This window comes from Amblyomma americanum, chromosome 8 (assembly GCF_052857255.1).
Source record: "Amblyomma americanum isolate KBUSLIRL-KWMA chromosome 8, ASM5285725v1, whole genome shotgun sequence".
In the NCBI taxonomy this organism is placed as follows: Eukaryota; Metazoa; Arthropoda; class Arachnida; order Ixodida; family Ixodidae; genus Amblyomma; species Amblyomma americanum.
The window spans coordinates 123,003,792-123,026,235 of NC_135504.1; positions in this window are offsets into that span (position 1 = coordinate 123,003,792).

Below are 22,444 nucleotides of genomic sequence, written 5' to 3' on the forward strand. Positions count from 1 at the left end.
TTTGCGATGCTTTTCCCGCTAGGTTAAGGCGCTGTGCTCAGTCTGCCCTCCAGCTTAGAATTCTAGTCGCCGCTTCACATTTATCGCAGCAGCTTTTGAACTAAATCAAGGTCGATTACGCAGTTGGAAAAACGACCTGTTTGCTGTGCCAGCATTTAGTGTAAAGAGCACGCGCAGGTGCGGCGCATCGTAACACTAATCTTTCAGAGTTTCTAAAAAATATTGAGAGTTTACTCCTATGTTTGCGACCTTAACTAGGCCTCAACAAGAAAACTAAATGTTTTTAGTGCAAAAGCGCTCCTACGCTCACCAGCACTGATCAAGAATCTTGTCGCCATACGTACGTGCACCGTTCAACGAAACCGCCGTTAGCAGGCTTAACATGAACGCTCGAGCGCGTGTCTTCCACTGACATTAACGCCCCTAGGTCTGAGACAATGTTAGGGCGTAAGCAGCCAACGACTTGTCTCCAACTGCCGCAAACACATCGTGTGGCATGGTCTCAGACTCAGTTCCCAGCGCTCAGGGGCTGTGATATCAGTGCGGGACTCGCCATCAAGCGTTCTTGTTAAGTGTGCTGACGGCTGTCGTACGACGTCCGTATACGATCTTCTGCTGTTGCCTAGCAACCCGAGTTACGACCCGAGCTTACCACTGTTACTCGGGTAAACTTGGGTAAGCGCAGAGAATCGTCCCGGTAGATGAGTTAGAGGGTGCTCGGAAAGAGCAACGTAAGTGGCGCAACTTTTACCTGTACTGTGACAGAAACAGCCACCTGTCAGTGCAGTGGTGGACGTGTTAACTGCGGCACGACAGCGCTGGTGGTAGTATGAGGAGTCGCTGCCGTCTATGACCGTTAAGTGGAGACTGACCAATTCTGCATATACGAAAGATACCGCGTCATACCATTAAGGCGGAGCTTGAATGTTCCCTCAAATTTAAGAATGAACACTTGCCTTCCCATGCCTACTCGGTTTAACTACGTTGATACCCTGTCATTTTTTTCTCAGCACGCAACTGTTTGCTATTCGATATGAGTGTGCAGAGAGAGGGACCGTAAAGAGCCGCCATAAATGGAGAAAACGGAGTCAAAGCTCCGCACAGATGGGCAGTGAAATGATTTGGGAAGAAATTACCGGTGAATAAAAGCCGCACATAAGGGCGACGACACTCTCGTAACATACTGTCTACTAGCATGGCTGAGAGTAGAGGCCAGATCAGGCGTGATGCATCCGATGCCGGAGGAGAATAAACGCTTTGTTTTCGCGATGACTGAGGCACGCCTGAGCGTGACGCGGCGCTGTGACCTACTTCTAAGCTGCTTGCTCTGGCGCCTAATTTCCGGTATATATGGATCGCATGCAAGATGAGCTGAAGGGTGCGTCAAGGTAATGCCTGCAGTTTACATGCCCGGATTAGATGCTCCCGAAGCGGCTCCCCTTCTGGTCAAGATTGCCAGCAAATAAATAGGAAGCGAAGAAAGTTTCATAACCTGAAAGTGCTGCCTAATTGTTATTTGCGCCGGTCTTTCCGATGCGTGTGACTAAGGAGAGCTTATACGCTGGAAAATTGCAGCACCCGGGAGGGAAAACAAATTGTTCTGCCGACGGATTTGTGAAAATGCTTTGTAAGAACACTCCTGCATTTCATTCTCGCTCCCACAATTTCTAAGGTCTGCAACTATTCTTCAGAATATATTTATAGAATGATTTCCACGTTTTACTCCTCAAAAGAACATATATACTGCGATCGTAGTGCCCAGCTCTGGACCGATTTCGGTAAGCTGGCGCATTTCAATGCGCAATATCATCTTTTAATCTCGGCTATCATTATTATTTGGCCTGCAGAGTCAGTGTGGGACCCATGACCACGTGTTCACCAGCCTGGTAACCTAGCCTGTGATCCATCACCTGTAGAATCAGGGTAGAACCATGCCACATGACTGCCTATATAACTATGCAGTAGAGCACTAAAAATATCTCTAAAGCTCAAAAATACTCCAAAGATGACAATAGCCGACTTCTTCAATTGGCAATACAATACGGTCGCTGTAGCTGGTGGAAATTCACTACTCTATGGCGTAAGAATGCCCATGTGGAATGAAGAGTTGTCATTGAGGCTCTATGTGGCTGAAAACGCACCGTCGAATAAAGCGATTAATGAGGAGGGTTATCTGGTAGTATGTGGGTTTAGATGTTCTGATATTTCTGTGCTGTCAAATTGAGGTCATTCATACCAATGACAACGTAATTTCTTTGCTATTTCGCTGCGGCGATAGAAATCTCGCGTCGTTCCATGTGACTTGCTGCGTGCTCGTCCGGTCGAGCCTTTCGATATGACTGGGTTCATGCTGGTCTGATAGCGCAGTTTTCCCGCCATTACATGGTTTAAATCTGCCACCCTTTCGTTAGAACTGCTACATATTCGTCAGATGGCCTTTTCCTGCTGCTTTTTTTGGGCATAAACTCCGCCTCGTGTTCGCGCAAGTGGCCACGTGCTTTTGCATTTGTTGTGATGTGCGCATGAATGTTAGTTCACGACGATGACACTCATACATAATTACGGCAAGGTGACAGTTTAGCACGCGGGAAGAAAGCATGGGGCGATGTTTAGTGTTTACGCTGCCCCGGGTTCCATCCCCTCTCGACACTCTCAGTATGGCGACTTTCTTTTTGAATTGCACTTCACCTGTGGCTTCAAGAATGACGAAGAAGGAATTTCACAACATGGGCGTTTTAATGGTTAGGAATTAAAACAAAGAATGGCCTGCCGGGCAAGCAACAACATTTGTGTCTTCAGAGCCTAGTTTTCACTTATTACGACATCACCATGTACTACTGGCTGCAAAAGTTTCCGGGACGCGAGTTCTAGGAAAAACATTAATTGTAGCTCCACCTCGCTACACGGTCGCCTGATATTGTATGAAGGCATTAAAGGCCTAAATGCTGCTTCCTCTCTTCACAATATCAGGCGACTGGGTAGCGAGGTGAAGCTACAATAAACTTTTTTCCTAGAACTCGCGTCCCAGAAACTTTTTCACCCAGTAGTACATCGCCATCTCAGGACTATGTGAAAAAAGATTCGTGAAAGTGCGCGCCAAGGTCAAGAGGTCTTCGGCGATATCGTTTTCGCATTTTTGCTACCTCACAATCTCAACGAGATTGAACTCCAAAAATGCAAGGCGGAGCTGATGCTTCGAGCATGCGCGCCAATAGACCCAGGCTACCTCCTTCTGGCTTTGCTCGTAAGTTCCCTCCGATCTCGCTGCCGTCACAGCTCCTCTTTTCAACATGCAAGCGAAATAGGAAGATGGTCTCGAGGGCATTCATTTGAACGAGCCTGCCGTAGGGAGTTCCTCACCCATCGAGGCCGGCGACATTGCGAAACCTTTCCTTGTGCGTTACCTGGATGCGTCAAATTTCTGATGTTTCGATGTTTTCACCTGGCTCCGAAAATGGAGAGCTAATCGAAAAAGATGCACGTACCGCATTCTTGCCAAACTACGTGGTGCAATCTGTGTTTCGGGTGTTTTCGTTTCTCTTTTCTAGAACATGAAAAATGCGGGCATTTTCTCGAGTGCTCGTCCTGGTGGCGTTCGAATTGCGCCAAGTGCGTGCCATATTCTGCGTCTGAAGATCGTTCCGTTTAACGACCGCATATCCTCCTGAGCCGTGGGCCGTGCACGGCTCCGGCGCCGGCTTCTTTGTAAAAAACCAACGCCTCCATAATTTCAATGTACGCTGGGCAGGCTTCGGAGGACAGCGTCCTCGCTTACCGTGCTTCATGACACTTTATCGTTCTCTAGTCTTTGTGGCTTCTTCGCTGGCGCAGGGAGAGGGTGAGAAAGATCAACGAGCGGTTTGTTAGTCAAGAACGGAAGCAAAATAAGTATAGCAACGCGTCATTAAGAAGCTTCTGTTTCCTCAATTTCTGGAAGTAGGGCGCCATTTATAATCTGATGCGTTGTATTCGGCTAGCGATTGCACAGCTTCAAAGGAAGGCGCACAATGAGAACAATTTCCACTGCTGGGGAATTTGTTTCCTGAGCAAGTTTGAAAACTAAACATTTTGACAGACTTGCCTGTCTGGTTGGCTTTGAAGACATAATAAACTGCACATCTCCAACCAAAATTGTAACTTTAACCCAACGTTTCGAAGCCGACTCGGCTCCTTCATCAGGGGTTACTGAGGGCAGTAGCTAGCGTCTATTAAGTATGGAGGGGAGGGGGGGATGAAAAGAACGACAGCTGTGTAGCGAAAGGCGCGGGGGAGGGGAGGGGGTTTAGGCTGTTAGTCACGCTGGCGCACTGCAGGGAGCTGCTGAACGACGACTTTTTTTCGTGGCGTTGAAGAGCGAAGTCCCTGGGCGTATACGGGGGGCAGGTTTCCTTTTGTGCGGTTGATATTGTTCGGGGTAGTTTGGATATGCCAGGATTGCAGAAGGAGCCTCTTGTGGTAATTTGTTTCAGTTCCGAGGATGCGGGCTTCTTCAAAGTTGATTCTATTGTCGGAGCCCTCGGAATGTTCGGCTACTGGATTGCGCTCTCTTGCGAATTTGCGGACGTCGTTCTTATGTTGCCGAATTCTTTCTTTGAAATTTCAAATTCGCAAGAGAGCGCGATACAGCAGCCGAAGATTCCGAGGACTCCGACCATAGAATCAACTTCGAAGAAACCCGCATCGGCTCCTCTTTGGCCACGCATCTGCAGCGGCGCACTTTATGTTTGTGCATTTTGTTTGTGTGTTTTGTTTGCACATTTTGCTTTCGTACGCCTGTGGTTGCCGTGCTGCCCATGTCCCCCGCACCGTCTTCCCCTCCCTTTCTCTCGTTTCGCCATCTCCTTTTGTACCCCATCCTTCCTTACTGTACTAGTTTTTTCCCCCTTTTTTCTTTTATTTCTATTTTTTTGCTTCCTCCCCCACTATTGTCCCTGTCTGCTCCCCGCACCCCCATCTTTATTTTTTTTTATTTTTTTTTCAATTTTTTTAAACTGTTGTTGCTATTTGCTTGTTACACTCCTTTCTCTCTCGTCTTCAGCTCACAAGCTTAAAACGTCCATCTGACGCGAGACCACTACAGTCCTGAAGAAGACCGCACCACGGTCGAAACGTTGATAAAGAAATGTGTCTTTTTAGAAGTGCCCACTTGTCTTAATATATATATATATATATATATATATATATATATATATATATATATATATATATATATATATATATATATATATATATATATATATATATATATATATATATATATATATATACAGTCTAAACTCAGCTTGTGAGTCGAAATCTCGAAATTCATTTATATATATATATATATATATATATATATATATATATATATATATATATATATCGAAGAACACACATATAATACACTCATCCGACATGTGCACACACGTCAGAAACTTCACACTGCATAAAATTAGCATCTCAGAATTTGTAAATGCCTGAGTAATTATCGAAACAAAAAACAAACGTTTCATTCATGTAGGAAGTCTAGAAATTTTCCACTAAATTATGACTTTTTTTGAGTACCTATGGAACTGAAAGAGAATCTAACTTAAAACCACTAGTAGCACTTTTCACAGAACTTTTGTCTTGAAATGCGCACGCCGATCGCGTCGCTTCTAACTTTCGATCCATGATAGGCAGTTTTGTCACCATATAAACTACTTCCATCTCAAAATCATATTGTTTGTTGCAATTGTTTGTTTATGTTCTATATAAAATATTTCGCTTTAGTTTGAGACTCTCAAAACATGGTCATTCGTTTTATACCGTTGTCTGCTTATAATCATCCAGAAGCAGTCTTACTCTATAGATTGACTTTCGAATGTGAGTGATACACACAGTATTGACCAATATAAATATTCTACTCCTGAAAAGCAGCAGGAAAGCAATTTTTTGTCAACCTTAATGAGCTAGAATTAAAAGAGCCGTCGTGTTATTTCTGATGTGAAACAATAACCTGGAGTTAACGCACTGCGCGCACAATGGCTGAAGATGATGTGTACCTTGGATCGTCTATTCGTGCGGGCTTGGCAGTACTCACTAAGCAAGTTATCTCTGTCGCTGTTCTGTTCAACCTTCACTTTCGCAGTAGCGGTATTGCTTTGAGCAGCCTAACCTGAAGTTATTTCTAATTGCAATTTTTTTTTGACATAGTTACGTGTAATGCGCGCAATTTTCCTCCTCAATAAAGTGTGAAAGGTGATTTTAGGTCAGCGCAGCGTAATTAATTGTTTATGCAAACCTGAACGTATTTGCACAATAAAAACACTGTTAATTCAAAAGCAGAACTGTAGCCATTTTACGGTTTCAAATTCGCTCATAGCATTAACTATTACAACAATAAACCCTTTTGTCCTGCATTCTAGACTGCAGTTTCCCGACGTTCACTTTAAGTAAGGAAAGCCTGCATGTTTAAATGAGATCAAGAAAATCTGGGCGTGCAGGTATTTCTTCTCAAGGAAGCGCAGAGCAAAAAATAGAAAGGCAACAAGAAAGGTGATAAGAATTAGGCAACCTAAGCAGCGGCGAACTCTAACGTTGTGCATGCAGGTGACAGAGGCATGATCAGGCATTCCAAAATTTTTCTCCCCTGCTACAAAGAAGTACACGGGAGAGGTTCTTGGAAAATTTGAGCTACCAGAAATGCTGGTAGTTATGGCGAAAGCCCTGTCACTTAATCAGAACTCATACAACTAACTGCGTATGAGTTAATACCTGCTTGGACTGCGTAGCGTCAAGCGCCAGCATGGACATTCCAATCACGGCTGTGCGCCGAACTCCTAGCGCAAGCTAATCTGTCACCTCGCGTGATCAGCCATGCGCAGTTGTCTTCGGGACACCATAATTGATTTCTTCATATTTTGCTTCTGAAGAAAAGTTTTTTTTCGTGACGAGTGGATAAAAGACCAAGACCATCGCCCGAAGTGGTATTCTCTAGAGCAAACAAATAAACCAAGCTCAGACAAGAAATTTCGACATCATGCTCGAAAGTGTCAAAAAAATCCTCCTTTGTTCTGCTCTGAGGAAATAGGCAGTGATATATGAAAATTGAGAATTCTTTTTCTGCTGATAACGACGCTGCTAAGAACTGGCCTCGCCGGTACCACCCATAGAGGGTTCTCCTCTTAAACACTTTGCCGGGTGTAAAAACAAACTTTGCATTTTTTGTGCGTTTTGCAGTCTGGGCCACGCAAAGCATGCAGTAAAATTTCTTCGGGAGCCCTCCACTACGGCACCTCTTTCTTTCCTTTTTTCTTTCAACCAATTTTCATTTTCAATACTTCTTCCCACACTCGTCGCTTTCCTGGACTCCTCTCGCTGCACTTTCAGTCGTGTAAACTTTTCGACTTTGCTGAAGGCGGTAAACAATACGCTTTGTTTTTTCATAGCCGGATGACGTCAAAGCTGCCGCTGAATTTAGGCAGTATCTTCATTGATTAACTTAGGAAGCAGTAGTGTAATTCAAAGATCTAAAGGAATAATAAGTGCGTTCAGTTTGAGCAGTCGTTAAGGTGATCAGAAATCTGGAACTAAATGTCCATTTGACCGAGAGTTGAAGCAGTCCGTGGTAGTCAGTCGCAAAAACAAATACATTAAGCTCGAAATGTAATGAAGACCGTCAATAATGTTCGGCAATGATCAGGCTTGTGACTGGAATTTTAAATAAATATGACGCTAAATACTGGTCGCATGAAGTAGTGAACAAATTAGTGATCAGTGCGGCAGTGTCAGGCATCAGCTATTGCACGCTTTTCCCGCAGTTGGGCTTCTGCGATGTTTCGCGCATATTATCAAGAATAAATAGTGAACAACATAAACCTTAGAAATTATGTACATTGTCCAGTTCAGCGCTTCCCATAGTATGCGCTGTGCATGCCTCCGCTCACGTTTGTTTGACACGATTTTCCTTCCCATATATCGTAAGGCTTCGTTAAGGTGCCGGCGTTCGAAGTCGAAGCGGGCTTTTTTGTAATGTAGTGCTGTCCTCTTGCAGCCAGAAAATGTTTCAATATTTCGATTATGTGCCCACGTGTGAAAAGGAGGAATTCTGTCTTGTTCAATTTCTGCTGCATCCTAAGGAAGTCTACCAGGAATAAAGGCTAAAAAGAAGTGACAAAAAAATCAATTTCCTGGTGGGTTAAGCAAGAAAATATCTTTGCTTGGGAACATTACGGAAAGTTTGCGCGTATATCCCTCACAAGACATATGCTTAAGGCGGAAAGGTTTCGTGAGCCAACTGACGATATATATCTGAAAACTTTGAACCAATCTGCTATTCAGGTTACTTAGCTCATAAACCTATCCTGAGAGCCAAGATTTGCGCCGCCTTCCAAGTTAAAGAACTGCTCAAAACTTCTGTGCTGCGCGTCCGACGCAGAAACGTCGCTATTGCAATGTGACGCTGGTGACATCAACATCAACCCTTGTTCTTATCACACGACATGCATTGCACCGATGGGGGAGAGCCGCCGCAGTTTTTGGGCCACATACCAGAGAGTAATGAGCTAATAATATACTTCCAAGCTACTTAAAATGTAACAAATCTATTAAATCTATAACTTATTTGCCATCTTTCTTCCATTTACCTTTGGCCAAAGTAAAGCCATGCCTTACATTTCACTTCCGCTTCCTCTATTTCTTATGTCCTTGATCTGCCAATCAGCTTAGCAAACAGAACAGACAGAAGTGGCTTCAAGGTTAAGAACTGCTGAACTGCACAGGTCCGCTGACTAACTTTCTTCAGTAAACGTCTGTTTACCACTTGGTACATTTTGTGAATGATCAGAAGGCATGAGTAAAGTCTCACTTCTGCTATCTTAAATAATAAAGGAAACACAGGACACGGTACACAATTCTATTCTATTTGCAAAAGGAACAAACTGTGAAATACATTCATTCCTAAAAAAGCAGAAACTTGGAAAATTTAGCCACGGAATTGAGGACCTTCCCAGAAGACTGCTTATATTTCGGAACGCTTCCCAACAAGGATACCTAGCTAATATAAAACAATAATAAAGCTTCTCTCTCTGTCTTTCTTTGCAGAAATGATGAATTCTAGGAGTTTAAACTTTTCTGTTGTCCAGCTGCAACGCGTATTAAAAAGCATCTGCGAGAAATATGTAGCTGACTTTATCGTACTTTCTTTAAGTCTATATTTGAGAATCTTCTGGTTGCGGGAAGCTTGCTTTAATCCAGAAAACAAGCTAGGCCAGCATCTTTCTCTTTTCAATCAGCGCAATTTTGTGTTTTTCGTTCGTTGTATTTGTTTGGAAGCGCTGCTTATCTTTTGACGTATGTAAATTGACTGCGTCTTCCGATCTTACTGCGAGGGCAACTTCAAGTTTCCGGTGAATGTGGTGCGCCCGATTGCTCGCATAGGCAATTCAAAGTTTCCCGCGCTTCCGTGCGCGCGGCATCGCAATTTTATTTCCTACCCAGAATAAAAATTCTTCTGGAAGGGTCAACAGCGCTTGATTTTTTTTTTCCTTTACGCAAGCTTGCGATGAAAAATCTAGTTTGCCCATCAGAATGTCGTATATAAACAGCTAATAAATGGCACCCTACCAGCAACCTGCTCACCAAGTCAGAATACTTTTCTTACTTCCTAGCATTATTTCATCCCGTCAGTTAATATCTCCGGACGCTATAAATTGCGTCTAAAGATATTAACTGCTGTTAACTGTAATAGGCCGCGGTTACATTGAGCATCACAGCGGCTACTTGATATGCTCAAAAGCCTTGGAACGTGACTTGAAACAGTCCATGTTTAGGATTGATTGCCCTGTATGCAGTGATGCCAAAGAAGAATTCCTTCAATAGTGTCTCATTTCTCGTACCCAGAGCCTACTTTTAGAATTTACCTACACAATAACCTAAGTGTTAAAAGACATTCTAGCACGTGTTGAAACAGATCGTGGTCTCCAGCGTTTTGCAATGTGAAATCATCTGTCTATACGGTGATTTTTCAAGCCACAATCTGGTTTAGGCAGCTTTTGAAGCCTTTGGTTTCATTTGAAAAGAAAACCTCCGTCAGGATTACGGTCTTTTTGCGTAACCAGAATGACACGCAACACCATAATTTGCTAGAATATATGCGCTTTAACCTCTCGAAGCGGAAGACTCGCTGATAGAGACGCGCAACAGAACTTCCAGTGAAGGAAAAAGGAAAGAGAGAAAAGGCGATGATGAAGAACAAGAGGAACACTAAGAAAACGTTAATAATAATTAATAATAATTGGTTTTTGGGGGAAAGGAAATGGCGCAGTATCTGTCTCATATATCGTTGGACACCTCAACCGCGCCGTTAGGGAAGGGATAAGGAAGGGAGTGAAAGAAGAAAGGAAGGAGGTGCCGTAGTGGAGGGCTCCGGAATAATTTCGACCACCTGGGGATCTTTAACGTGCACTGACATCGTACAGCACACGGGCGCCTTAGCGTTTTTCCTCCATAAAAACGCAGCCGCCGCGGAAATTACTTTTCGCAGCAAGTTCTCAATGCATGCGGTGCGATCTGTCAGCCGCTCTATAGGAGCACAAGCTCCCGTGTTTTTTCGCAGTCAAAGAAAAAATTAGCGGTGGTTTACCTCTGGTTAAACCTGGAGTGACGCGATAGCTACAGCTGGTTGAGTGGAAATTGCTCAATTCAATTGCAAAGTCAGTCTTTCGCCGCTCCACTTCGCTGGGCGTTCCTTATTCATCTTCGTCCCACTTGACACGGCGCATGCGCATAGCTGTGGCAGCTCGGTTTTGCCCACGCGCCGCGCCGCCGGCAGCAGCAGCTGCTCCGCACCACGTGGCTGGTCACGTGACCAACCAGGTGACGAACCACGTGATCACCACTGCGCCGCCACGCTGAAGCTCGAAATTCTAACGCTTTGTAGCTATACAAAGCAATTAAGCCAGATCCGCAGCGCGGACAGTTCAGCTATTTACTGAAAACATGGCCTTTCCCTTCGGGGCATTAAAAAGAGAGTCTTTTCGAAACGGAAAACCACACAGCCGTCAGATCCATGTTCCACCGCAAGAATTACCGCAAACATCGTTGTTGTAGGATGTACAGAATTCCTTGTTTTTCACAAAAGAAAAAGATCAATGAAAAAAGGTCCTCTTGCTTTACGATGGGAACGCTACAACTATTGCCACAGGCTTCTGCAGGAATATGTGGCCCCCGTTCGAGAAAAACATCTGGCACTGAATGGCGCGAAGGAGCAGAAGAGGTACGTCCTACGCGAGGAGTTTGTGTTGTGCGTTACCGGCACTACGTTGTTGGCGATTCGACGAGGGCATGATGGGACTGAGCCCAATATCGACGGCAAAAGGGTAATGCAGGGTGATGCTACGCGATGATTATGAAATAAATTTAACAATTGGTCAGGATGGGCGTGAATTTGAAGGATGACGATGGGGAGTAGATAAATTACTGCTACGGGCACGGGACGTACATGAATAATTGTAGCCCGCCAACAGCGCGTGTTCTTTGCATACGTTACAGACCAACGGGGAGACTGACTATATTTTGCTGAGTGGCTTTTAACGCGGTATAGTGCGAATTCTTTTTTTTTTCTCGAAGGCTCCTAGAAAGTGAGACTGGAGCTCCGTGACGGAAAACAGTCATTGTCAGCCTTTCAAATATCTGACACACTAGCGCATTACCTATCTCGTAACACTTTGCAAAAAAAAAGATATAGCAGTTGAATGCGTAGTACCCATACATTACACATTGCAGGAATGTTTAAGTAATGTTCAGTGTCTCGATGTCATGCTTTGGCATGGAATAGCAAATGAAAGTTGTCAATAAAGAAACTTTTCTGCACTTCTTTCGTAAGCCACTTATAAGTACCCGGGAGTGACATAGCGTGTACGTCCACTGCGCTTAGAATAATCGCCTGCGATCGAAGTCACATGCCAAGGTTTTGTTTTTAATTTAATTTACATTGCAGTTTTGTTGTTCGTTCCGAATGAGGTCGCTATGGATAAATCAAGGAACGCGGTTGATAGCTGTGGCACAAGGATATCGATAGATAAGTTATGCAAGCGGTGAGAGAACCATACACGAAAAGAGCACTCTACTCGAAAAGAAGAAAGCGAACGAACCAGCACTTGCTAGGAAAGCTACGAACGTCTGCTAGAACGTAACACAGAAAGCATCACCATCAAAGACACCCTCCGCGTTCCCAAAAATAATAAGCTGCAACGTTTTCATGCAGTCTCTCCCTTCATCAGGAGTATAAGTGTGCATTCATAAGAGGAGAAGATTTCCCTCTCATGCGATGTCTTATATATGAACCCTGGCTTTGCATGTTGTGCATCGCTGCGTAGGAAATTGAAGCCAGTTTTAGCAACGCTGTCGTTGTTACTGTCGCACTTAATTCAAGTCTATTTCTACAGGAGCAATTGCCTTTCGCGTAAGCTTCTACGACCTCTATACAAGTACTGGAGCTATCTGTTGCTGCAGGAATCGGTAAATGGGGCATAGCGGCTGTGACGCGGCTGTCCCCTATATGTTTTCTTTCGCCCCTAATCTTAATGATGGCAAGCTAACTATTACATAAGCAATTACCCTTATTCTTAAGCATTTACTATCTGCATATCTATTTCAAGAAAAGGAATGTTGGAGACAATTGTTGCTGCAGTAACTCCTTCTGCAGGGCATTGTAGCTGGGACGCCTACTTTCGCAATTGTTTATTTGCAACCAATTTCTTTCAACTCGCTTCTTCCTGCACTCGGAAGTGATAGTGACTCACTTGGAGACGGTTGTTTTCGCGTGGTGGGCACCAACGGTTATAGATATAGTTGCTGTGGGCGGACGGTCAGAAAAGTTTCTGCCGACAGAGAGGTGCAAGTGTAGCCGTTAAATCCGTCCCTGCTTTCTTGTTTTCAGATGTCAACTTTGTAATCTTATAGGTAATGTCCAGTTGATCTCCTAAAAACCAATCTTCCGTTTTTTTTTCTCATATTTTCTTCACCGTCCGATTTCACTGCGCAGTTAAATCCAGTAACGCGCGTTTTTGATGTTTTACAGGAAAGCCCTGCTTCGACTTGGCTAATAGAATTTTCCGCGTGTTCACCTCAAGCTCATTGAAGGTGGTGTGCGTGTGCTGTGTGTGCATTGGTGTTAGGGTAGAATAATTTATTGTCCCATCTCTTTCAGCGCTGCGCACGGCCGCTTAAGCGTGGCTACGCGCGACGCTTAATCGGGGACTCTTACCTATTAAAGCTAGCGCTGAATAAAACGGTAAATACGTCATGGCAACAACAATATCTTGGCTTTACCGTCCAGAAGCGACCCGTAGACTTTGAGGGACGCTACAGTGGAGGCCTCCGCATTAATTTAGGCCACCTGGAATTGCTAGCTCACGCGGACGTTTTTGTAATTCGCCTCTATCAAAATGTGATCGATGCGCCCGCAATCCAAACGTGAGCCTTGGTGTGTACAACTGCGCCAATGCCACTTATCGACACTTTCATAACAAAAAAAAGAGTAGTAACTCTCGCTCACAGAACACCTGAACCGCACCGTGGTTGTAATTCGACACCACAACCTCGTGTACAGAAGGCGAACGTCGTTTACCGCCGCTAGGGTAACTAGAAACCCGCACTTTTCTGACCTGGATATTTAAATCGGGTGCCCACAGGGGATTTCAGTGGTACGGCTGCTTACTGTGCACAAAACACAATCCACCTTCTCCACTTTACAAAATATTCGTTGCCCTCAAGCTGGCGTTCACAGAAATGAAAGTTTCATTACATTGTTAGAAGCCGTATGAATTTTTTTACGCAAAATGTAAGCCTTACACTACATTTTCACGTGATAGAGCAAATGCATGCTGAAGTAATGATCTTAAAAACCTTCAAAAATTTTGTCTCAAATACTGCATGAAACTTTGCACCCGCATTAATGTTAGTGTCATACGTAAGGGCGCACTTGCCGTTAGTTCTAAACCATTCCTAATGAGAACAAAAGTGTGAACACGACTGAAGCCGCTATGTTTTGTCTTTTGATCTTATTTAAACGGCATCTGTATTCTAGGCAGAAGGTATGAGGCAGCAGCATTAGAAGCATTAGGAGCGTATTACACAATAGAGATAGGGATTGTTCCAGGCGTACGTCAGTGACGCTATTTGTTGGGGTTGAGGTGTACCAAGATAATCAGAGGCGATAGAAAACGGAGTAAAAAGACAGAGGCTCCTTCCTCTCTACTTCCGGTCGTAGCAGTTGTCGTGTCCCCATGACTCATGACACCGAGCTAGTCTTTCTATTGGTCTGTGGTCTGAGGGGAGCGCTACACCCATTGGAAATAAGCATTATTAACAATTTGCCTTAATGATCAGTTACAGCGACTTCGTTTTGTTGGGGGATTTGTTCTGAACATGTCCCTTTTCTCCCACATGATAATGCAAGGTCCGTATTCTATAATCTGCCCATTTTCCGTGGTCCGTATCGAGTCCATTCGGTTCTCTCTCAGTGGTCACTCAGATAGTCCCTCGGCTTTCAAGCCTCTGCGGCCAGCTACCCGGCCATTGGGTGGTTGGCGACCGCACCTTACTATTGGCTCAAATTGGATGCAGTATGCAGCCAATGATGAGGTCCAGTCGCAATGAAAGTGATGTGACAAAGGCCTGTCTACTTTAATGCAAAGAAAATATGAGACCCGATAGCACCAGCAGGACATTGCGCCCATCAAGAATGACTTCTGCAGGAAAACACCTAGATATTTTCGCGCCGTTTCAAGGCAGTTTAAAACAGACGGCTTTTGCGAAAATAAAATACTGACTGCTGAGCGCATTTTTCTCCGTTATATGGAACGTAAAACGTCATCTAGATTGTTCATTTGTTAATAACTGACGTGTTGCCACAGGCGCGCCTCACAGTGTAAAATTTATAGCAAAATTTTGTTCTTCACGGCCTTCATTCATTAAAAGAAATTGTGAAACAAAACCATGCCGCTTCCTGTAATCATGTGAAAAAGTCGGCTTCACCCAGCAAAGGTCAAACGCAAAGGCTGACGTGCTGAAGAAATCTAAATTGGTAGTCGATGATGTTTGAACTTGTATAAAAGTCAGCATTGAAATTGGCTCTTCAATGATTGGTGAGGTGGAAACCATGTTCGTATTTTCAGCCATGCGTATTTCTTCATGTCAGCGCACGAGGGAGAAGAAGAGAAACGAATCTGAATTCTAGAACACTCCCTGCCTCTCTACGTAAGTGGGGCGTCGTGTCCGTCACACAGCGCGTAAATTACCAGCCTCTCCAGTCCTCCACTGTCGCTTAAGTAAATCACTCTCAAAACTGGAACCTAGCTTGCGCAAACACAATTAAGCCACCCTTAGCAGAACGATAGGTAGATTCGGCATTCATTGCAGAATTCCAGTACAGGGAAAAATTCCTTCGTTGCTAAAACGTGAGCCGATTAGGCGAAAGGTAATATCTGACAAAATCCCTAGAGGCACAGTGAGCCAACCGTGTCAGTTAAGTCAGACCATTTATTAGTGATCAAAAATAGATGTCCAGCTTCTCTTGGTTCATTTTAATAAGTTTTCCTTTCAAAGACTCAAAATGCAAGCGAATATTTTAGTTGTCTATGAGCATATAAAGAACGGAAGAGGAAAATTTGCTTTTGGCATCAGTGGAAGGGCTTGAAGGGGAGGATGTGAGTTGAAAGGTCACTTTCTACTTGTGCACTCAAACGAACACCAGTGTCCCCAAAGATTAATTTGTTTCTGTTCGGCGTAATTGTATGATGAAATACTGATATTGCTTTAGTTTCTTGACCGAAGACCTGGCTATGTACCCTTAAACCAATAAACGGATTCTGACCAAATTAAAAGGCATAGAAGTCTATAAAGAAGGACCGTTTCATTCCTTCCATGGCCACTTGTTTCTCACCTTTACCTGCAACGCAGTCTGATTGAAAGCGTCCAGTGGTCAGCGTGCATGTGCGTACAATACCTTGAAACCATGCGTGCTTATCAACACGAGCAGAGTGCCCGTTGTGCCTCAGCTGAGGAGACCAAACAGGTGATCACAAACTCCCCTCGCCGGGCGAACCGCAAAGAGGTGCAGCCTGTCCCACGACGTATTTTTGTACAACGATGTCATAGCGATGTCCATCACACGCTCAGTTACGTAAAGAATGATTTTAGCCTTTCGTCGCACGTGAACGTGTATTTCGTTGAGATTTGTCGGTTCCATGAGCACGGCTTCGCAGTTTACATTTTCCTCCTCGCGGGTAAGCCTGAGTTATAAACCAGCGTCGGTCACGCATCGGTGGTCGTCGAATTTCATCTCATCTGGTTTTGCCCCTGCGGAGTAACCTGTCCGAAACTATACGTCAAGTAGCGTTTGGACTGCATTGGTCACTGATAGCAGAATGAGCTTCGCAGCTGCTAGCAACATACTCCTGACCTAACTCTTAGTGGGCTGGACGCTAACTGGCTGAAAGCCAGCGGCTAGCACGGAGGCTACTGACGCAGGAGAGCAAAGCTTTTTCAGCCTGTTTATTCTACCTTACCCACTCCCAAAATGTTCACTCCTCCATTTCTTTGTGCTTTTTGTGCCAGCGATCCATTAGGTAAAAGGTAGAAGAGCCAAAGCATTTCTCTAAACCAGCCACGTGCGCACAACGACATTAGACGGTTTTAGTGTAGCGCATCTGCATGTTTGCGTGCATAGCGAAATGTCTGGCCCAGAGTGCTCATGCGAAAAACGCTACCGGCGAAATAGCATTAGCCCACGCGCGCATTTTTCAAAAAGCAACATCGCGGCTTTTGCGCACTCTGCTTGAACACATGTCGGCGTCCTTCGAAACGACAGCTGAAAGCTTCAGCCGATTAAGGTGTTGCTTCAGTTCTTGTCGCAATAGTTAACGGTAACTACTGCTAATGATGGCTTTCACGATTACTCTTTGCTTCCACTACAAGACTAAGCGGTAATTCGGTCCTCTCTCTGATGCAATCTTGATTCGGGCACTCCTTGGCTTAATGAATTTAAGCTACGAGGAAACTGCTGCAAGGAATTTCTTCGCGCATTTCACTGGCGCTTGAAAGAATTACCCTATAAAGCCAGTTAAGTTTGCGTTAAAATCATATGGTCAACAATTGGCGCCCATGACGACCATATCAAAATGCAATTATGCCAGCATGTCACGTAGTTTGCGTTTTACATTCTTGGAGTGCTTTACAAAAACTTTCCGTTGCGGCGCACGAACGCGATATCCTTGAAGCCAGCTTTCGGCCTAACGCTACAATAAAACTCTCCATTGCGAACTGTATTTCGGTGTTATGAAGCTGCTGCCCAACAACGTTTAAAACGTCTCCTGTAAGAGAGAAAGAGACAAAGTCGGAAGCACGGAACTCTGAGCCGCACTCCCCATTTTCACCTATTTAGGCTTATTTCCTTCCCATCATATTTCTACCGACTTGTATTAAAAGGTGCCAACGGGGCGGCGCTAGCAGAAAATACATGTGGAGAACTACCGTACCGCACAGCTCACCGAATTATTTGGGCGCAATTTCCTAGCACCATTCATAGAAACGGGGATGAAGACAGCTGTTGGCAGACTGTTATTTGTGGGATTTCTCAGTTGGGCACTGGAATCCGCAATGAACACAAAAACCAAATTCTATTCGCCTATAGGCGGCCCCGCCGCGGTGGCTCAGTGGTTAGGGCGCTCGACTAGTGATCCGGAGCTCCCGGGCTCGAACCCGACCGCGGCGGCTGCGTTTCTATGGAGGAAAAACGCTAAAGCTCCCGTGTGGTGTGCGATGTCAGTGCACGTTAAAGATCCCCAGGTGGTCGAAATTATTCCGGAGCCCTCCACTACGCCACCTATTCTTCCTTTCTTCTTTCACTCCCCCCTTTATCCCTTCCCTTACGGCGCGGTTCAGGTGTCCAACGATATATGAGAGAGATACTGCGCCATTTCCTTTCCCCAAAAAAACAAATATTATTATTATTATTGTTCGCCTATAGGCATGATAAAGAAGCTCGTTTGAACAGGTCCGCAAGCCTAAATTCACATATGAGTATAAATGGGGTTACCAAAAGTCGCTATGCAAGGATTTTAATTCATACGAAGTCATTGTATCAACCTTGAAATCACAGTCCAAAATACGAAGTCTTTCATGCCGTCGCCGCTTCGCGACCCTATCTCTTTTTCGTAAATTTTATTATAGCTCACTCATCCATGAGCCATGCATGTGGACATCTCCGCCGAGCATATCCCATCACACAGGTCACCCCCTTCAAGTTACTTGTCCACGCGCCTGTACCGTAACCTTTTCCACCTCCTTCTTACCACCAGCAGCGTCAGACAGGAACGGCCTCTCCCACTCCGTAGCTTCTATCACCTGCCCATAATCATGGAACACCACCATTGAAATTCTTTTATCATAGTGACAAAATGTAACAAAGCTTTTGATTACCCCGCCCCTTATGTAATACCCCGAAAGGTGCCTTCCACGCAAATAAATGAGATCAAATGAAATGACACTCTATTAAATCCGATTGAGCAAATAACTAAAACTGCTTTCTTTCCTCATATATTATGCGTAGCTCGAGGTAAATGTATTAGCATAATCGAATAATCAGTTTAAGCACACTGAAACTCTTCGCAAACTTAAAAAGCGTCGGCAACGAGTTCATTCACCCTCGCTCCGGAAATTAGCTCGTGAGATTTCTTATTTATCTAATCAATGCCTTCGCTGGTTCCCAGGAGTACCGTGTCCTTGCTTATCTTTGCAAAACAGGAGCTAACGTGAATTCGAAAACAGTTTTAAAACTGCACGGCGAACATTGGCTTGACATATAAAATTAAACTTCGCCAAGTTATAAAGCATTCCTTTTGAAGATACGCTATTTAAATAAGGATATGCAGGATAGGAACAATAAGTACAGCGCTCTGAAGGGCTCTTTCCAGGACCTTGATTTTCAAATAGGCGCTCATGGGCTAGAAATTTTGGTTTTTTGTTGTCTTATTAAGCAGCGATAATTCGATACTAGGCGCATTGTAGCAAAACTTCCTACTGTAAAGTATACTAAGAAAAAGAACTCAAAGCTTAACCTCAAAAAGCTATGTGAGAAAACTTGTGTCATATAAGAAACGCTATTTACATGGGCTCTGTTCGGCGATGCTCTTTTTTCAGCAAGGCTGCCGTTTAAGTGCCTTTAAGTCTCGCCCTCGCAGCATTTTTCGCAGTCTCGCAGATGCTCAGCAACGCACAGAAGTGAAAAGCCAGCATAAAAATGCGTACACATAATAGCCAAGAAAGTAAACGTAGTCAATACATTCTGCCTAATAGAATTCAGTGAGCAGTCAGTTTCCTCTTTGTTGAGCGAGAATATAAACCACAGGCGCTCCTGCACTAGGTTACCGTTAGAGATGCACCTTCATCTCATGAGCAGTTAGACTTTCAAGTGAAATACAACAAATGGGTCTCAAAAGACAAGCTGTGAAGGTAGCTTGTCAGGTTTCCGAGGCCCAGTAGGACAAATTAAAGAAAGGTGGCATCACTTGAAGAAAAAATTTCAGATGTTTGCCTGCCCCAGCAACAGAGTTCGCGACGCAAGGTGTGCAGCAGGGCAGAAAACTAATTTTGGCCCACAGGAGTCCCTCACTTTGCTCTAAAGTTCAAGCTTGTCAGCATTTTTTTATGTTCTTTCCTGTATGTACATAAGCCCTCCGGGGCGTGATCCTACCCGAGGCTTATTGCTGAGTACGTGAATGATAGAACGAGATAGAGTGTGAGAGAACCGGCGAGGGGGTTTACCAAATGGTAATCACCATCAGCTATACACCCACCGCAGGACGAAAGCCTCTACTGTATCCCTTTAATTAACTCTATTGTCTGCTTTTTGCGGCCACCTTATTTCCGCGAACATTGTAATCCCATCCGCTAAACTGACGCTATGACTCCCTCTCCTACACTTGCACTCTCTCGGAATCGAATCCGTTATCTTAAAAGACCCTTCTCTTGTCATGCCTAGCCCGTGCTCATATTTCTTGATTTTGTTTAGGATATCGTTCACTCGCGCTTGTTCCTTCACTTCATCTGGTCTTTTTCTGAATCTCAAGGTACACTTATGGGATGGCTTTCCGTAGGTGGCTGCGCCGCCCTTAGTTAAAGCCAACACTTTGAAATAGCGATCAGATTACTGCCCCTTCGAGTTAGTAGTGGCAAGGTACCTATGTTTCATACTTCCCGCTTGAGCGTTGTTCCTAAAATGCTGTTGTTCACCAGAGAGTGTCTTGCAGATGCCCTCTGCCCCGTTTTTATTCTCCTTGCTATTGGTCAGTCGCCATCCGGATCACCGTTCACTAGCGGCCCTGAATAGATATCTTCCCTGCCACTTCCAATGCTTTTTCACCTGCCATTAACTGATGATCCTTTTCCACACAGTTGAATATAATTTTAGATCTCTTCATATTAGTTAAGAGACACGCCGTTTTGCATTCTGTGTCTAAGTCCTCACTCACGCTCTGCAATTTGGTCCCTGAGTTAATTAGCAAGCCAGTGCAATCTGTAAATCGCAGATGGAAAGGTATTCTCCGCTAGCTTTTATCCCTCGCACTGGATACCTAGCAGTCGCTGGTTTAGCACCTCCCGTAAAAAAATGGGCTAAGTTAAAAAGAAATAATCTCATTTTAGAAAGCAGGGACCTTGCTTAGACAAATGGCATAGCTAGTGAGACACTCCTGCGGTTATGTATTTCTTTGGTACCCACAGCTTAATTCTATATGTCACGTGAGCAAAAAAAAGACCGCAGAATCCGGAGTCTCCAGCACTCCTGTTAGATATAATTAGCAGCAGCAGGAACACCTACATCACGCATTACTAGGTTTCTGCGTCCCCTTGTGTTCAGTAGAACATAGCCGGAAAGTGTGCACACGCAGGAACATTAACGTGGCGTCTTGCGCAGAGAAAGAATTATGAAGGAGCGTAAATGCGAACTACTGAGGTGGCGTACGTTTGAGTATCCTGAGCACCACGAGGGAGGAAACCATTAAGGAATTAAATTTGGCCGCTAATAAATCAAAAATAAATGCAGAAATCAAGAGTGTGCCATTTTGTCTTTTTTTGTAGAGCGCTTGAGCGTTACAGGAAATCTTGAATGAAATACTGTAATAATTCACCTCCTCATAACTACGAGAGATTAATGCAAGGATTCTTGCCTCGTAATGTAATCAGAGGTAGTGGCACCGTGATAATCCAGTTGTCTTGTCGCTTGCGGATAATGGTGCCGCGAAACAAGCTAATTTTATTTTGAAAGAAGGCAGAATGTGATTATGTTAATGAGAGCTGGATGACGGCACATTCTAAGCCGAATAGCTGCTTCAGGTGCTCGGCACTGACAAATGTTGCTCCTATCTACGCTGTGAGAGATTTAGACTTCTGTGTTGCCGTTACGTCATGGAGATTAGTAAATTGTAGGGAACGTTAATATAGGAGAGACGTACTGGCGTAGAAGTGTAGTAGATTACCTAACGCGTGTCGCAGCCACGAGAGCCTACTGCGCGAGCTCAGGTGGCATCAGGTGATGCGATGCACATCTCCGCAATTATAATAGTCTCTATCATTATAGCTTTCACACGATACACTGTTTTAAGAACGAGCAAGAATTCAAGTGCCGAAATTTCTCTTCTATAATTTGTGTGCTGTTATATTTATAACAGCACAAAACATCAAAGTATATCCAAAGCCAAAGTTGTGGCTTGTTTAAATCAAAAAATTTTTGCGTCAAACCCAAACTTGCAGGCTGATGCAATTCAAACTAGATTTTTACTTTCCCAGCCGACGCCCATCCCCGAACGTATTTCTATGTCGATGTGTACTACTGTATTGGTGACCGTTTTGCGAAATAAGAAAGTATATTTTTGGTTTTATTATATAAACTGCTTCATCACAACGTCTGAACAATAGAGCAAAAGAATACAGCACATACTAATCTAGACTCATGACTTAAAATTAAAACTACCAGGAATCGGCCGTGGGTACAAAAAGCTTGGCAGCGAGTGTTTGTAAGTTTTGCTAGCAAGATATAGCAAGAGAATTCTCCCAGAATTAGGGTGCTCGTCTTAACCAGCTAATAACCATTGTTAGCTAATAACCATTGTTCATGCTTATTGTATCCATTCAATAAGATGCTGATAAATACAGGTAGTATAAATATTTTGTAAAATAATGATCCATTTTCTGTAGCCGAATTGCTCCTGAGGAAGTGATGTTTAAGAAAAACGTTGGAGCAATTCGAAGCCTTCTGCTCTGCACTTGTTGCAGCAAAACACCTTTTTTTGGGAAATATCAACACATTACAAACACTGGCGATGCGGTTGTTGACGCGCTTCATGTAAAAATAGGAGAAATGTTTTATTCACAAAGTAAAATAAAAGGAGAAAGACAGTTCAACAATGTTTTCACAAACATC